Here is a 19,343-nt window from a genome sequence, read left to right as displayed (position 1 = left end):
AGCACATATTCAAGTTTGAGCATGCTCAGTAGCATGTGCAATCTGCAAAATGCTTGAGTTCCTGGCTGCTAGACTATGGTCTGTGAGCAGCCAGGATTTCAGCTGTTCTAGTAAACCTGGTCAAGCTCTGTGAAGTGATAATTAACTGATGTTTGCTTGCTATGGCCTGCGCAAACTGTTCCTTCCACAGATTTTCTAATTTATAATAATGAAAAGTCAATCAGTGTGGTGTACCATTCCATCTAACCAAGAGGCAGTGTGAATATGTAATGACCAGATGTTTAACTAAAGCTGCTGATTTTGACTTATCTCCTGCATTAGCAATACCGCAATTTCTGCAGTGCAAGACAGAAGGTTTAAATTACCTGGGTTATATAAATAGAGATGGAAATGACGTTTTGGCAGTCATAGTGGCTGCACAATGGATTTTATAAATATTTATACACATTATGAACAGAAAATATACAATAGGCAAAGAATTGTAAAATACAATTTAATATTTTGAAAATAATAATGTATAAAAAATAGACTGGCATTAGCAGTACAGTATACGCATTTAAATCTAATCTTTACCTTCACACATTTCCTCTATTGTGACCTTTGCATAAACATTGATAAGCTACAGTCAAAACTGAAGATCTATAAGATACGGAAATGTTATGCTGCTTGTTTTCTATGTATAATTAAAATACATACTCTTTAATGCAAAGCAAGAATACATAAATACAGCTACTATGAAAAGGATGCGACTGATAGGATGGCAATAACAGTATAGCTTGCATTAGATTTCTTTTTTGCTGCATAAAGAAGTCATGCTGTGAAAAAATGTAAATATTCCTGAATAGCTCATTAATTATAGTGTTTGACCATATGGTATGATTGATAGGGAAGAGCTAACAGAAGACTGGTTGCACCACAAACCTTGAAACAATCAAGCTTGGCTCAGAGAAACTTGATACTTAAACGTGCATTGCGTAAGCTCAAGTACACATCAGTTCTAATTACTTACACTTAAAGTCATTACAATATAATGTAAAAAAATGAGAAAAAATAGCATTTTTGCAGGAGTAAAGCCCCCCCACCCCCCCCCACATACACACATTCCACATCACATGGTAGCTTTTCTACCACATCCTTCTTAATTACATCTATTCTGAAGTCACTGGACCTTGGTAAAACAAGGATCTTTGACAGGCAGTCTAAAGCCCGTAAGAAATTAATATGCAAGCATTATTATTCCACTAAGTCATGTAATTAGAGTCAACATACTTATCCGATTATGATATGAGCTTGGGTGATACAAGTAACAGCAGGTAAAATATAGATGATGTCATGCTTTATAAGAATTTAGTACACATTTGGATTATAATATATTTCTAACTTATACTGAGCACAGAAAAGTAGGTGCACTTTACCGTATAATGCCAAACTGTATGATATATGACACTGATTCACAATGTACCTGTTCTTACAGTGCTCAGAAAGTAACAGTTTTTCTATAGAAATAAAGCTTCATGTTGGTCTAAGCCATTTTACAATGTTTGCTTTCACTGAAACATGTTCAGGTAAATTTAGTCACCTTTTATTTTATTTTTATGTTGTTATTTATTGCAGTCATCGCAGAAAGGAAAGGTGGCAGAAAACATATCATTCCTCAGACTGTCTTGCTGTAGAACCTTGCTTTATCTTTTCTATGCATTTTAATTAAAAGTAAGATATTTTCAGAAAATGTGTGGGCAGCAGCTCTCCTGCTTTTGCAAGCTTTGGAATAACAATCAATTTGAGATATTTGAAATACTGTGCAGTATATGCAGTAATAATTAACACAGGCTATGAGCTCTAGAAATGAATATCAGACGCTAAAATATGTACTAATAATATGATTTTATCTGTAAAAGCTCCTTCATGCCCAAGTTAAACATAGTTACTAGGCATGCAGCAGAAGGCTAACAAGGATGCGAGACAATTTTCTTAATTGTCCCAGAGCACTGTTAAGTGGCTTGCTTATGATTGCATCACAGGAAAATGAATGTTGAGGAAATCTTAGATGACCGTTATGGTGACTGTAAATGTAAGGTACATAGAGCTGGCCTCAGGCTACGTGATGCTCCTTTTGGAACCTCAGCCTGTGTTCCTAAGTACTCAAAACTTTGAACTTTGAAGTTATCTGCCTAAAAATAAATAAACAAATAGAGCAAGTGTTCCCTTTTTTTGGTTGGTGGATACCATTTGTGAAAAGCAATATATCTATGTATTTATTATTATAATTCTATAATAATTGTGCTAAGATCAATACATTTGATTTAGTCCTGCTTTCAGCGTCATTTAGAAGTATTAAGAAATTTGGTGAACACCTGAAGAATCAGTGCAAGAAATGAATAAAAAAAAATACATAGAAATAGAAGAACTTGGAACAAAACATACATTTTATGGGATTTTTTATAATTCTTTCATTTTCATACATTAAATTACATAAAAGTAGATGGCTGCTTCCTAGGGTTTTTTTCTGTACATAGTCACTGGAAGAACTGGATCGAAACATGATGAACTCACAGCACAATGTATTTCATTATTTATTATCATTTGTTTACCAGGAAACCCTGACTGGGAAACAAGCCCCTTTTCAACAGAAGCCCATGGAGAAAAGCTCCACAAGAAATAATAATAGTAGTACATATACAACATACAGAATACTTAGATAGCATATAGCAGCATTACATACAAAGATCCATAATAACTATTTACAGCTGTACTATACAATATACAGAATGTTTTGGTAATATTTGCAGCATTACATATAAAGTAAGGATAAATAAAGCAGATAATTATGAAATAATTGTATCTTTCTGCAGCATACTCAGCACTGGGTGCAGTTAAGTAACAGTATATTAGGTCAGAAATAATGATATGCATTTTATGATAAAAAGAACAGAAGACAGAAAAATAAGAGAAAATAGTTACTGACATGTTTGTGTACATATGATAGGTAGTTTAGGAATACCTTAGCCTGGGGAATATCAAGAGCATAGCCAGGAGTCAAACAGAAGCAGTTTTAATTAATCTTGATGATATGTATGTTGTTGGGGAGTTTGATTAGAGGAGGAACTGAGTTGCAGTATTTTGAGATACACTTGGAGTAGAGAGCTCTTCCTGCTTTATTGTGAGCTTTGTAATGTTATAGCAGAGGTTTGTAATACGGTGTAGAGATCTATGGGTAGAGTGGAGTTTAGTATACCTCTTAGGACAGGGCATTTTTCAGAGTGAAATCCTAATCTGTGTGCAAATTGAAGTTGAGAGCAGGTGAGGAGGTGAGATAGCTCAAACCAGTTTTGATGCCTCAGCGCAATACACTCATGTGTGGAGTATGACTTGTTGGAAGTAAATTTGGCTTTTACTTTAAAATATTGTTCTAGCTTAGATGTCAGGATAGACTGGAGGTTAATGACAATAGGAGAGGCATGCAGAAGTGTAGGCAGCAGGTAGATTGAAGCTCTTGTTATCCATCTGGTTTCAGCAAGATATTGTTTGGCTCTATATAGTAGATCTAATATCTAATGTGTTTTTTTAACTTTTATTTTTATTAAATATTAAAACAATATGAAATCAAGATATAACATTTAACAAAACATAACAATCAAAAAAAGTATATACAAGGTCCATAGCAAAAAATTCCATTAAACAAAACCATTAATACTTTTCCAATACATCTCTAAATTTCTAAATATCTATGAGTGCTATTTGATGTTCTCTAATAAACAGTTTGCAATTCTTTGTTACATACAGTCTTAGCTAGGCAAACTAATTCAGTAAAAGAGAGGATATTTTTCCTTTTCCAATTTTTTTGTAATACTTTTTATGGCAATAGCCAGAATGGACAAAAGGAGAGGTATGTGTGTTCTTGGTATGGAATCTGGGATTGGAACATTAAATAAAACCAAGGAATTTGTAACAGGACAATTATCGGACCACAATGTTTTAGCAAAGTTTCTGAACTCTAACCAAAGTGGAACAACCATTTTACATTTAATAATCATATGAAGCCAATTTGCATCAAGAACCTCATCACATCTCCATTTTATTTTCTCTATTTTATAAATTAAGACAATCTTATGAGGAGGTCAAAAGATTTTATGCAAGTACTTTAAGGTAAAAGTTCTCCAATAAAATGTAGTATTACCTATAGATTTTAAAGATATTTTTTTATTTATATCAGAAAAAGTTTCATCATTAAATTTTGTTGAATAATTCCAATACAATGAATCAAAGACTATAAGTTCAGTTCTTATAATCCTATAAATTATTGATAAATATGATTTATTTTTGGTCACATTACTATTAATTTTAAAGCAAAATTCCACAATTTTAGAGATGGGCTTTGTGTTCATATTTAATAATATTTTTATTTTATTATTAATAAATTTGTTAAAGATGTGTATACTTAACCAATTATTTTCCCTATATTGTATCTAACCAAAAGGTAGTCAGCTGAATGTAATTTAGTACTATCTCAAAATTGATACAACATTTTAAAGCATTTTCTTTAAGATCAAGTATTTTACTTAGATTAAATCATTCTAGACATCCATTAGTATAGGCTATTGGAAGCATTAGAACTAACAATTCTTTGACAAAATTATCAGTTTCCATAACCCTCCTGAATGTTGTCATAATATAATTAACAAAAGAAATAGAAATATAATTATCTCTAATGTTCATACAAAAATCCGTTAGAACGCAATATATTCTATTGAAGCCAGGTTCTAAATTAGTAAATATTTCAAGTTTGTAGCTTAAAACTAAAATTATTTCATGTAAAAGTTTCTAATTTGAAATATAAGAATAATTTAACTAGTGACTATATTTATAATAGTAGATGTACCATATAATTCAATATTAGGAAATCTAATAACACATTCTTTCCAACTTTTTACATGCCAGTCAAAAGCTAGTCTTGGTTTTTGAGGATATTACACAAACTTAAGTAGGATAGAATTTTAGTATTTAAGAATTTTTTTGGACAGAAGTAAAATCAATGACTGTATATAGAATAAAATGTTTGGTAAAAGCATAATTTTTATCAATGTAAGTCTGTCTTCCATTGTGAAAAACATTTTACTCCAATTATTCATTAAGTTTAGTATTGCATCAATTATGTTTTATAATTTACTGATACCAATATCTTTCCAACTCGATTTTGTAATAATTTCCAAGTATTTAAGTTGCATATTATCCCAGTTAAATTTCTTGTACTTTTTAAAGAAAGTCATTATTATTTTATTAATAAGAAACACTGCTGTTTTATTACAATTAAAGCTTAAACATAAAATCTTATCAAAATATTTTATTGACTTAAGAATATGTTTTAATGAAAATTTAATGCCACCACTTGTTAATAAAATGCAATCAGCAAATAATTGAATTTTAGAAGTATAATGATTATCTATGGAAAAACCCTTTATTGTTGCATCTGTTCTTTCTTATTTTTATTAGCAAGATCTATTAATGAAAATAATCATATAATGTTATCTTGTAGTCTTCTATTTAAAATAAAACTAGTTTGATCATCTTTGATTAAACCTGGCATTTTATGATTTAATTTTTTTGCCAGTATAGACATAAAACAATTTTGTAATCATCTTTTAAAACAGAAATGGTCAATAAAAGAAGCATAATTGGGGGTCTTTATCCTGTTTCAAAATAGGTGAAATCAAAGAAATGTCCATGCGGGAAGAATGCTTGATGAAAAAATATACTTATATGTCTGCATTCAAGAATGTCATGTTATTGTATTGTATGGTGCTTTTCTATGTGAATTTATTGTATGTCACCACATTATTTTCTGGTATACTGCATTTTCTCAAAAACTGATTGTATATTCTATCTTTATGTAACTGTTCTTTGGAGTTTTCTCCCTGGGCCTCCACTGAAAATGGGCACTTTGTGGTCCAGTGGACTTCCCCAGTTATCAAACTGAAATAAATGAATAAATAAATTAATTGATGTATTTCTAACTTCGTCAAATGCTTTTAACAGAATTTTAAGTATATTGTCAGGAATCATTTTATATAACTCAGGAATTATGCCATCTAGACGAGGGTTTTATTATTCTTCAGATTTTTAATTTGTTCTTTTAATTCCCTGAATGAGAATAATGTATCTAATCTTAAATTCTGCGCCTTAACTAACTTATGTTTTATATTTTCCTTTATAAAAGATGTCAGCCAAATCACTTTTATCTAAGGTTGATTTACTATTATTGATTAGTTCATAAGGTTTTCTAAAACTGTCTAATATATCTTTTAAATCAGTTACTTTCTTAAAGCTGTTCTTAACTTTATATATAAGCTCTTTAATATCATTTATATTACGTAATCTCTTGAACTAATAGCTAATCTATGTACATGTTTCTGTTTGATAGAATATGATTTTAATTTAAAATTGTCTATGTTTATTGAAATGTTATGATATAATATTTCTATATATTTCTGATTTAACGTTTTAATTCATAGTTTGCAGTCTTATCATTGAGTTTTAAGTTTAATTTTAAATTATCAATGGTTGACTATAAAACAGTTAACTCTATATCCCACTCCTTTCTTTTATAAAGATAGTAACTCTTAGTTCTGCCATATAAATAGGCTTTTAACATATCCCACAAAATAAAATTAGTAACTTCACCATTATTATTAATCTCCATAAATAAATTTAATTAATTTAAAAACCATTCTTAAATTCTTAAATCCTTTAATTTTAGTAATAATTCTCTGACAAAAAAAATAAATCATTAGATTTCAGTGTGATATTAAATGTAATAGCATTGTGGTCAGTGAAACGACAAGGATCTATTAGTACTTCATCAATTTTAGAATATAACCCACTAGAAGTAAAAACTTTATCTATGTTTGTCTGTGTGCCAAATCTAAATGAATAATGAGCATAGATAAGGGATTTTCATCATTTTAAATCATATATGTCTCTTAAATTCATTGAATTTATGAAATGGTTCAAATGTTTAGCAGCTGCAGGTATTCTAGGTTATCATTAGTAGTATATTTTCCTGATAATCTGCAATTAACATCACTAGCCAATAAAATTTCCCCTTTTGAATATAAGGCTATAATACCTAAATACTTTTACCCCCTCCAGAACCAATTCCAGGAATCCAATAAACATTAACAAATGTATATTTTTTTTATTAATTTTAACTACTACCATTGTTATCAGAACAGGTAAAATTAACATTAGACATAATAAAAGACTTCTTCCAGATTAGGAGCACCTCTCCTTTTAGAACTAAAATGTGAGCCCACAAGGCTTGAATAATCGTTAAATAATAATGTATCTAAATCCTTAGTTAAAAATGTGTTTCTTGAAAAAACAATCTGAGCTTTATTTATTTTTGATATTTGATTAAACTACCTCTCTTAATAGGATTGTTATGACCATCATCATCATCATCAGCCTTCTTTTCCCTGGGTTTTTTTACATGGGGTTAGGGTATCATGTTAACTGTCACTAACTCTCTTGAGTTTATTAAGACCATTAACATTTGATGAGATACATTTCTATATTGACATCTTCAAAATAAAACAGCTCAGAAAAAGCTAAGTTATCATTTTGAATCATGGACCTATAAGTAATTTTAACAAATTTTGTTATGGACAAGTTCATTAAACTAACTGCTAACATACTAATTATATAAATATTTACACTCCTTGACATGGAATAAAATATTCCTGTTTTGATGAAATAATCATGCAAACCACTCCCAACCATTATCTTAGCACTACCCTATGTCTTTCTATTGATGCTACTTCTTGCAATAAACTAGACATCATTACATAGTAGCATATAAGGCACACATATTACATAGCTCTTTTTCAAAAGCAAATTTCAATATAATATAACAATTATATCACTATTAAGCATATAATACCTATCAATAACTAATAACTATTAAACCTGCATAAACAATATATGTAAGCAATATCAAAAAGGAAGTGTTTTAGGACAAAAATTGACAGTGTATCTCAAAACTGGATTAATTAAGAAATGAAGTATGTTTCTTCTTATTCATTCATATTGATGAATTTTGTATCTATTTTTATTTAATCTGGTAATTCTTATAATGAACTTGTGTATTTTCTATATGGTTTGTTATTTCTCAGTATATTAGAAGTATCAGTTTTACTTTTACTTAATATAGCTTCAGAGCACACCTCTCTTTATCATAACAAAGTAAGAAGAGATATTATCTTATTAATATGAAGAAAGGTTCAAAATAATTAGATACTTTTATATTTTCAAAAGTCACTCCACTTGCCTTTTTAGAGGAATGACTATCATTATTATTTTATCAGCCCTTCAGTCTTAGTCCCAATGCATAGGAAATCTATATACATTACAGTCAAAGGATCAGCACCACTCAAATGAAACATTCACCTCACAAAATCACAACATATGTATTTCTTAAAATGTGGCAGCATTTAGTTTAGAACTGTGTGTATATGAGATATAAATTTAACTGGATACAAAACCATATTATAGCCTTTTGTGAGAAATGAGATTCTATCAATAAATTATATGAATAAAACAGCCTTATCGAGTGCTTAACCTATCAATCAACTACCGCCATTAATATTTGCTGTAATAACCACAACAGCCAACAGGTTCAAATAAAACAATGTTATGCTTATTAGTCATTCTTTCATGAGACCAAAAGGAAGTGAGAGTTCATTCTTTTGTTTAGGGTACTGAACAAAATAATTTACCCTGGGATGTATAGCCTATATATCATGGCCATTATGAGTATTACAATGCCACAAATTGACTGCAATAGATCATTAAAATGTCAGTCTGTAATGAAGCAACAAATAATGTTAGTACATCAAGTATTTAATAAACATTGAGATTTATTGCTTAGATCATGTGAGCACAAAAATCTCATAGCATTTACCTTTGAAAATATGGAGAGTAAGTGAAATCCATCAGTATTTAGACATTTCTACATTTGAAACCTATTATCAAAGTAATTGTATTATTTTTCAGAAATAGTTACTCAATAAAATATATGCAAGTAAAGTTATCTCATAGAATAAAGAAAAAAAAAGAAAAAATCCTTCAGTAAAAAGCCCCTGCAATATTAAACATAACAGATATTTTCTTTAAAGGCTCTCTGAAGGAGATAAAACAGTTTGCATAAGAATAAATTGTTGTTTCAGCAAAGTTCTGTGTCTAGACATAGAGAAGAAAGAAACAAAACTAACATGAAGGTATTGATGTCAAATTGCAAGATATTAAGCATATTATCAGGTTACCACAGGACCTTATTTTTTCTTTGGGCAAAGCAGACTTGGAAAAAAAACATTCCTTATTCTTTATATTAGTTGTTTTAAACTAAAGATGTCATCAACATTTTAAGGAAGAACAGTTTCAATTACAAGTTTAACATTTACTAGTAATTTAGTCAAACTAATAAGTTATAAGGAATATCACTATTAGTTATATACTTCAATTAGAAGCAAATGTCACTATGTCACTTCATCTTATTGCTTACTTCACTTGAGAAAACATACATTGCCATCAAACTATACTACACTGTACTATATCTTTTTATAATCTAAATATAACTTCAAGTCCCCTTCAGATGTTTTGAATTCAATCTAGCTTTCTTTTTTACAAAAAGTCATATCATTTTGCTACATACCCTCATGAAACGTCTGATAATAAAAAAAAATAGTGTTGTAAACCTCGTTGTAGTTGAATCTTTCTTCATCTCAATGTGCTATCTGAAGCACTTCCTGTTTCAGGAAAGATTAAAAGTCAGTCTGTTCTTCCTTTACTAGCAACAAGTCTCAAATGTCTTCACAGACCTCAAGTAAATGACTTCATCCAGCAACTTTATTCTATATACTAAAGTAAAGTTTAAAAGGTGCTTTAAGTAGGAAATGAAGTTCATTGTACAAAATTCATGTGAAGAAAGCTCATGACCTCATCTAGTGATTTACACTATTTAAATAAAATATAGATTAGAAAAACAAAAATGTATACATGAAATACAACAACCTGTATACAAAAACATTAGTAAACAGCTTACCATATCGCAAAACAATCACCAACTCCCACCTACCACCACAATTAGCTCACAATAGTTTATCCTACTAAGCAGATAAATAGAAAAGAAAAACAAAAACGAAGAAAATACACCGTTATCATTGCCAACTAGATTGTTATTAAGTATATAACATTTATTTATATTGAAGCATTATAATAAAAGCATAGCTGTTAGTTAACTATGATATAATATTTACTATAGCTGGTCTAACCTTACAATAATCATTAGACTCAGTAAAAATGTACACTACAAACATAATAACTATATAACAAATTCAAAATATTTCAAAATCAATCAAGATGGATGTATACTTTTACCTAATTTCAGATAACACTTATAAGGAGATGATGAATACGAGTTATGTATGTTAAAACTTACATATCATATTCGATATAAAAAATAATCACTTGTCTCTAGATTTTTTGCTATTTTTTTCTTTTGATGACCATCCATTTCTTGTCGCTTGTCTTTTAAAAATTTTCAAGGACCAGTCCATTTCTTCTGGGTTTTCCAAACATTTTCCTTCTGTTTGAAATCTATAACATCTTCTAGTGAACTGAATGTTTTTTGACATTCTGGCAAAAAAATCGTAATTTTAGCCAGAAACACAAGATGTGGTTTAATGTTTAGTCTTTTCAAACTTTTTAAAAATGGAGCACGCACCTTTCTTTTAGTCACAATAGATGTGGTATAGTCATTATCAAATCTTGTTGCATGTTCTCTTATTTTTACAGGAGAATTTGACCAAGCTGACTCAAAGAAGTCCTTATTTTGACTTGACTGAAATATAGCCAAGAGACCTTTTCAATGCCAAATGATAAAGCTTCTGGTAAGTTCAAAGACTTAGGCAGTCAGTTATTTAAGAACAATATCATGTTGTCTCCTTCTTCTTGTCTGGAATACCATAAATCCTGATGTTATTTCCCTTAGACCTAATTTCTAGATCTATTTTTTTAAGAGGTAAAGTGTTTTTTTTTTTTTTTTGAGCACATATTCAATGTGGTTCTCATTTTCAGTCAATCTGTCATCTATATCATTGACTGCTTCTTCTATTGTTGTCATTTGCAGTAACTGTTATTTAAAAAACACCATTCAAAAGATCCATTTGTTTCTTACAATCTTCTTTTATATTGTCCATTTTGACTCCAGTTTACCCATTTTTGAAGATAAATCCTGGATGCTAGCTAAAATTGACTGTAGTACTTCCTTCACTGTAATTTCTTGAGAATTTCTTTTAGAGTGGCTCATTTTAACAGTAAAAGTGCATGGTGTTCTGTCAGGAAATCATTAATTTGATTTTTCCATGCGATACTTATAAAAACAATTCACAATACTTTTATCTAACAAGAGCAACTATTAACTGAATTTTAAGGTATGAAATCCTGACAGAATGTTTTATCAGAAGCAAAGCAATCAGAAGCAGATCAAAAATTCAGTGCTGCTAACTGCTCTCCATCTTGTCCATGCCCCTTCCATGTCTGACATGTTCTTTAATTGCTTGTTAGATGTGGAGACTGATTGTCATTGTATTGTCTACTAAAACCCCTAGTAATTTAGTATTGGAGACTACCTCATTGTTTATGTTATTTGTAGAGGTGATTTGAAAGTTAGCCTTGCATTTGGTATGACACTTAGGAGTGAAAAGGAGTTTTGTCTTTTTAACATACTTCAAGCAGAATGATGCATATATCAGAAAAAAAGCCATGCATATGAGTTATATGGACCTGACAGCAGGTAGTACAGATTGTCCCACATGTTAAGACATCCCCACCTGGAGCATCACCAACTGATTATTGAGATTCTCCATACAGATTTGCATTCAGGCAGAACTGTAACTAGGCTAGGATGAATGAAGAAGCTACCTCAATTACAAGTTGCCAAAGAGCATGATCATCAGGTGCTGAAGATAGGATAGTGCAATACTGATTATAGAAATGAATATCATTGCTGCATTGGTCATCATGGCTGAAGCATTGAAGCACTCAGTCTATGGTAATATAATTATTGCAAGCTTTTGCTACAGTAGCAGTAAGCAGCTTACTGCAATTTCAAAGGGGAAGAACTTTTTTTGGTCTTTATCTTCAACTTTCAGATGATTTTTTTTCTGCTCATTAACTTTGAGTTGAGCAGAACATCAGTTCAGGGATCTGCACAGGGCACCTGATGAGCTAGCTACAGTTCTGCTCCCAGGTCCAGTATCACACCATGGATCTGTGAGATGTTTGGACCCCAGACAGAGATGTCAGGACCTCCTCTGGGTCTATTAACAGTGACTCTGTCAATAGACCTCCACCATGGCCTTTCACTCCTTTGGAAAGCAGGTTACCTTGTTAAGCACATGACAATCATGTTAGTGACCCTACTCTGAGCATGCTCATGGATTCTGCTTTGGCCACTGACTGCATTTCCATGTTCTAAAATATCCTGACTGACACACATAAAATAGACCAGGTCTGATCTAATGTTCTGGAGTACCCATTTATCATGCATAAAGAAGCCCTGCAGCAGGATGTCATTCTGTGCCTGCGATAACTTCACCTTCCATTTTCTTACTGAGTCAGGCATGTTTACCTGTAATTGTATAGAAATATATGTATAAAGTTGGTGGCATGTCACGTGGTACACCCATACCTCCACAACACTCAAATATGCCCAGTGCACACAAAACCTGTGCAAAATGTCATCCATGATGAGGCACAACTCTGTATGGTTGCCTTCCTTGGATGGCAGCAATAAGTAGAGAATGGTACCAGTTGCTGCACTGACCCACTCAGCGGGAGCCTGAATAATCATGCAGAAACAAAGAAATATATAGTGCAGGTCATGCATTCGGTGTGTCTATAGCCCACAGAAACGCACATACTGCCCTCTATCCAAATTATGAATGGATACATGTGTTGTAATGCATTATGTCCTCAACTGTGTAAGGGATAGTGGCCATGCAATATAATTGACTGCCATTGTATGGCAACCATCCTGACAATATACATCATGGATATCACTATATCATGTCCACCCCCACAGCATACTCAACTGATATATGAGCCCTGACAGTAGTGTGTGTGTGTTTGTGTGTGTGTGCGTGTGTGTGCGTGTGTGTGTGTGTGGGTGTGTGTGTGTGTGTGTGTGTGTGTGTGTGTGTGTGTGTGTGTGTGTGTGTGTGTGTGTGTGTGTGTGAAACTCAACAGTAAGCTGAAGCTTAAGCCAGGGAATCCATTAGGATGTTAGTGCAATACCCTACTATTATCTGTGTAAGGCTTCATATGCATGTATGTGTGGAGGCCCCCCCCCCCCGATGAACGGCACCAAGGAAGGCAGAGTCTCAAGTGGTACACAAAGGAGAGTACAATTTTTGTACATGTTATGTACAGAGACTAAGACTACCATGGGCACCTACTGGGTGACTCTTATTTGTGTCCCCAGCAAAAAATGGAAGCACAGCTTTGCCAGGGTGGTGACTGCTGGCATATACCTATTTGGTGAGCAGTGCAGCAGTGCAGTCACCGCTGAAGTGACTTGATGAGAAGCTGTCTTACATTTGTATACAAATGGGATGAAGAGGTTAGAGAGATTGCTTCTGAGATATACAGTCAGTATGCAAGGAAGGCTATTGCCTTGTTATTTTGCATATAGTTAAAAGGGTCCTTGCATGACATATAAATCATACTACTTTTATTTCTTATTACTTTATTTTATCTACAAAACAAGCTGACTGCCTCCTGTACTAGAGGTGGATTGAACATCTCTCCAAACAGAGGGGTGAGTATTGTTATTGTCATTTTACAGAAAAGTTCTGCATATCATAACAACATTGTATTGCTCACTGCTATAATTATATAAATGTAACTTTAACACTTATGTGTCAAACCACTACATACTGTCTGACACAGTCTATCTGTACATATATGATCATTAAACCCCATATGTGCACAAGACATGCTAAGGGGATCTGCACATTCACCATATGCAAACATATTACCAGACATGCAGGATGTTGGCCCTCTACCATGCTTTAGAGCTGAGGTCCTATGGTAAACAGGGTATGTATCTCATCATAATGGCCATGTCCTCACCAAATGTACTTGCATGTGTCACTTCCACTAGTACAGCCATGATCTGTGCATAACAACATCTCTTTCACATAGCACATTTGCCTTTGGTATAACAAACTGGCACAAAATGACTAAGACTGTCCATGTTCACATCACATTTCGTTATCCCTGTCCAGCATGACATACTCACACTGACACACCCTCACATGCCTTCCATGGCCTCTTATGGCCAATAATACCATACTGATGGCAACATCACAACCCACCCAAGCCAACCGTGCCCTTGTATGCACATCTTCCAACTGGAACACATGACATTCTATATCTAGCCATTATTATGGCATAACATATGTTGCAGCTAGTTCACCTGCAGGTACTTAAGGCTGATAATCAGATGCAGACATGAGGGTGAATTTTTTTTCTCTTTTACTTTTTTTTTTTTTGGCACTATCCTTACTTCATATTTTATTTGATTTTTTTCTATTTCTTTTCCTTTATGTTATTATTTTTTGCAGTGACAACCAGAGCTCTGCCTATGGCATGGCAGTGGTCATCACTCCATCATCCCACTTACTTTCTGCTGCTGGATCACCATCAGCCTCCAGGCCTGCCTCTCCATTGAGACAGAGGTTGTGCAGTAATGGGCTTACCAGGAGGAGTCCTTGGTGACCTCCAGCTGTTGACCACTGAAGGAGGACGCTATTACTCCTTCTGATGACACCAAAGTATGGCACACTTTGTTAACAATAAGGTATTGGAGGAGGTGATAATGGAGTTTGTGGACTGGTAGCTTGATGTCTAAAATGACCACCAGGATTGGTGATATACCTCTCAACTTCCTGAGCAGAAGAAATCTGGACAAAGCCTAAAATAATGGGTGGGGGGCAAAGGCTCAACAAATAGGAACAGGTTTTAAATATTGCACCTACAAACTTAGAAAGTTGTTAGAATAGCTGTATTTGTGTTACCATGCATTTTATGAATGATATGAAGTCTGAAACTCAAATGTATGTCATTATCGAGTCACATCAATCATTAGTGATTTGATAGAAAGACACACATTTTATGAGTAACAGACCAAAACATTGAGGCAAACATATGGATATTGTGTGAAAATCTGAATAGTGATGTATGATTAGCAAAGTCACACTGTTTTCTTGTACTGCATAGTGTGTCATTAGAGTCAAGAACCAGTGTGTTGGGCAGTCACTGTGGTGAATAACCTCTGCCTGATTCAACCTACCACAATGAGAGCAGGACCTGAGACACTCTCTATACTTATTCATGGTGTTACCCTGCTTTGTTTATTGACTTCTTTTCCTTTTTGTAGTCCGATCCTTCCCATTTCCACCAGTCCTCCCTGTGTCAATATGTGTGTCTATCACCTATCAACCCCTTAAATTTTACTAGCTCTTCTGTTAATCATTGTCTGTGTTGTATGTTTGCTTGCATGCCCTTACTTCCAAACAATTTCCTCTTTCTTCTCTCTAATTTCCTTTTACATCCTTCCCTATCTAACCTTCTTGATAAAAACAGAACAAAAAAGAAGGAATATGAGCTCGGGGTCCTCTCCACATACTTTATTAAGCACTTTCATCCCACATTGAAGGACTTCATCAGAATAACAAAGCCTGTACACATCATGCCTTAAATATGCCTCTGTCTAATTAAAATACTAATTGTTAAACAAGGAGAAGCACTCCTTAAAGCACCACTGACACATATTCACATTTAAAAACAGCCAATGCAACTATATATATATATATATATATATATATATATATATATATATATAATTATATGAATCCCTAACAAAACATCATAACCATGAGGGTAAAACAATGAACACTATGAAGCATAGGGAAAAAAACATCAGTATTAAAAACAACTGTCATCTAAAAATCGATATGCAAATGTTAAAGCACTAAACTGGCTTTTAGCTTCAAAACTGTGTTGACAGATACATTCTCATTTAACCCAGGAAATGCCTTGGCATTGGTCCATAGCTGCCATTTGAGTTCTTTTAGTGCCAAATACTCATCTGCTGGTCCCCCTCTTAGTCCTTGTTCCACATGATCTATAATGGTAAACTTAAAATAATGGTCACCATTGGTTAAAATATGTGCGGCTAGGGCATTTTTTTGACTCTTTCCTCTGTATATCATAATAATGCTGATTTATCCCACTTTTAAGGAAATTCTTTGTCTTCCCTATATAAAACCAGGTACATTTTTGACAAAGGGCAAGATAAACCACTGATTTTGTATTGCAATTGTATCTCATATATAACTTGATTGTTCCATAATTAATGACCTCCACTTCACTGACTTCTAAAATGTACTTACATTGTATGCACTGTCTGCATCTACTTATCTTTCCTGTTTGTTTTTGTGGTTGTTTCCTTTCCAGCATATTCTTTATACTAAGGTCCTTTTTGTTTATAATACAAGGACCCTCCCCCACTATTTTCATATATTCTGAGTCAATTTGAAAAACATTCCAGTTCTTATTAATTATGGTACAAATGTCACCAAACTTTGTAGATTAAGACCAAACTATGCCTAAATTCCATGTTGTTATCTGTAGGATTGCTATTATTGTCTGGAAATCTGGTACTAGACTCACGTAATATAATGTATTGAAAAAACCAAACCAGCAGAACCTCACAAAAAATGTTGTGAATAAAAGTAGCTGACTATCCCCTTCTAATCAACATTTCCCTTAGCTTATCAAATTGGTAAAGATATTCATCCATACTGGAAACCATACAGGCCAGCCTAATGCACTGGCCCTTCACTAAGTGCTTTTTTTGGTGAAGGAGTTCCAGCTATTGAAGTGCAACAGGGTATTGGAATAAGTAGATTTCCTATATATTGTGGAGTCAAATTCTCTCAAACTCCTATTTTTAATTATTGAAATATCTAAACAATTCACCTTTTCCATTCCAGTGGTCATAGTAAATTCCAGAAAATCCATAGTCTAATGACTATAGTCAAAAAACGTATTTAGCCTTTCCCTAGAACCTGTCCATAAAATAATTATATCGTCCAGGTAGTATCCATACAGGGATCACCATTGTGAAAAACTAGAGTTAACAATATATTCCATCCCAGTATGCTAGTACAATATTGGCAAAAATGGGGGTGAATACTGCCCCCATTGCCACACCCTTCCTTTGCCTAAATAATTGCTGTTCAAAAAAATAAGAGGTTGGTATCCAGGACCACTTCCATAAGGGTCCTAATTGTAGGAATCTTTGCAAGCTCAAGCTCAGTATATTGGCATAAATATGTGTAAAACCAATCAACTCCTGTGGTGTGTGGAATGACTGAAAATAGATCCTTAATGTCTAGTGTGACAAACAATAAGTCTTCACTATACATTTCTTTGGATATCCTATTGAGGAAATCCCATGAGTCTTTCAGACAACAGGGGTAATGGAGCAAAACATGCTTGAGCTGTTGGTCAATAAATTTTGCTATAGGAAAGATTTTTCACCCGTTGGTGTCCACCATTGGTCTAAGTGGTGGGTTACTTAAATTCTTATGAATTTGGGGACACCAAATATCACCAGAGTCCTAGCATATGTGACTTTACAAAAATTGAATTCAGAGAGACTAATTTGATCATTAATCAAAAGATCTTCTAATAGCAAATCAATTTTGTAGTAGGCAATATTTATTTCATTAATACTCATCTCCTCATAAATGTCAGACAATAAAAGACTAAGCATTCTGTTACTATAATCATTACTATTCATAATAACCAGACCACCTCCCTTATCGGGCTTTATAACCCTAAGTTTCTTGTTGTCACAAATAGTTTGCAGCAGTTTGTATTCATTAGTCAAATTAGACCCTAAGTTGTTATTCCCATACTGCTTAGTTGATAACAATCTACGTGTATCATAGTCACACATTTTGTCAAAAATATGCACCATTGGATGTATTGCAGGATTAAACATACTGGGTCTCACACACCTATGTTCAGATGTCGCCCTCGCATATGAATCCTTAAAATAAAATTTCAAATTCAGTTTTCTAGAAAATAGCTTAATATTGATCAAAACTTCATCAATATATGCATTACGTATTGGAAGAAAGGACAGACCATTTTCAAATAAATCAGCAAGAGAGGAACATAATACCACATTGCTATAGTTATAGATTTTAAAATCACAGTTCTTGTTATTCAAAACAACACAAGAATTAGATACACGCTGGTTTACCTCTCCCAGTTGGTACTCATCCCTCTCCTCCCTCTCCCCCTCTGTGGTAGAGTGAATCTGTAATTGTCCCCTCTCTGATTCTTCACCCTCTTGGACCTCCTCAGAAGGGATTGGTCTAAAGGGGGTATTTGGTTAATTTTCATGTCATTATACCCCTGTTCTGAACCATAATACAAACTGTCACTCAAATTACCATCTCTAGGGCTACCAGATTGTTGACACGGGGGGGGGGGATATGCTTTGCCAGCCTCATATTCTTTTAAGTCTCTGGCCAATTTTTTAACTTTATTGTTTTTGAGTTCAACCAACATTCTGTCCACTTTCAAAAAAAACCCAAATATTGGATTTTTTATTGTCAAATAAATCAGTTTGCATGCTTCTATCAAGTTTAAAAATAGTGTCCGATAGTTCATACATTTTCCCATCATTGTCCTTGATTAATACTTGTAAAAGTTCACAGCCATGTCTGTTAAGTCTATTAACTCACTGTTCAAGGCTGAGCCTCTTTCCAATCCTGTCGGAAACTTCCACATTCTAAGGCCCTTCGGAATGTGTTCACATCATACACACTCTATAAAATAATTATTTTCCAATTGTAGTTTTGTGAACTTCAAAACATAGTCCTCAAGTTGTTTGAGTTGTTTGTCTAAAGGCCCAAAGTACTCAGTGTTTGCAATAATGCCAAAACGGAAATCTTTGCCCTCATCCAGCCATTGTTGCAACGTATGGTTCCCATTGTAGTTAGCGCCACCCCTTATAATGACATAATTTGAAGATGTATGTAAATTGATGGATTCAGATTGGCTGAGGGCGGAAAAGGGTTGTCTTTGCACTGGTGCAATACCACTAGCCTGGATACTGTCGTCTAAGTCTTCTGATCTGTTGCCCAGTCCATTGATACCACTGGTCGATCCACTAGGAGTGCCAGAAAGGGTAATTTATGAGTAAG

The sequence above is a fragment of the Protopterus annectens genome, chromosome 12.part0, assembly GCF_019279795.1.
Source record: "Protopterus annectens isolate FY-2018-M chromosome 12.part0, PAN1.0, whole genome shotgun sequence".
Classification (NCBI taxonomy): Eukaryota; Metazoa; Chordata; order Ceratodontiformes; family Protopteridae; genus Protopterus; species Protopterus annectens.
The sequence above is the reverse complement of the archived record's forward strand: the minus strand, read 5'-3'. Positions refer to the sequence as shown.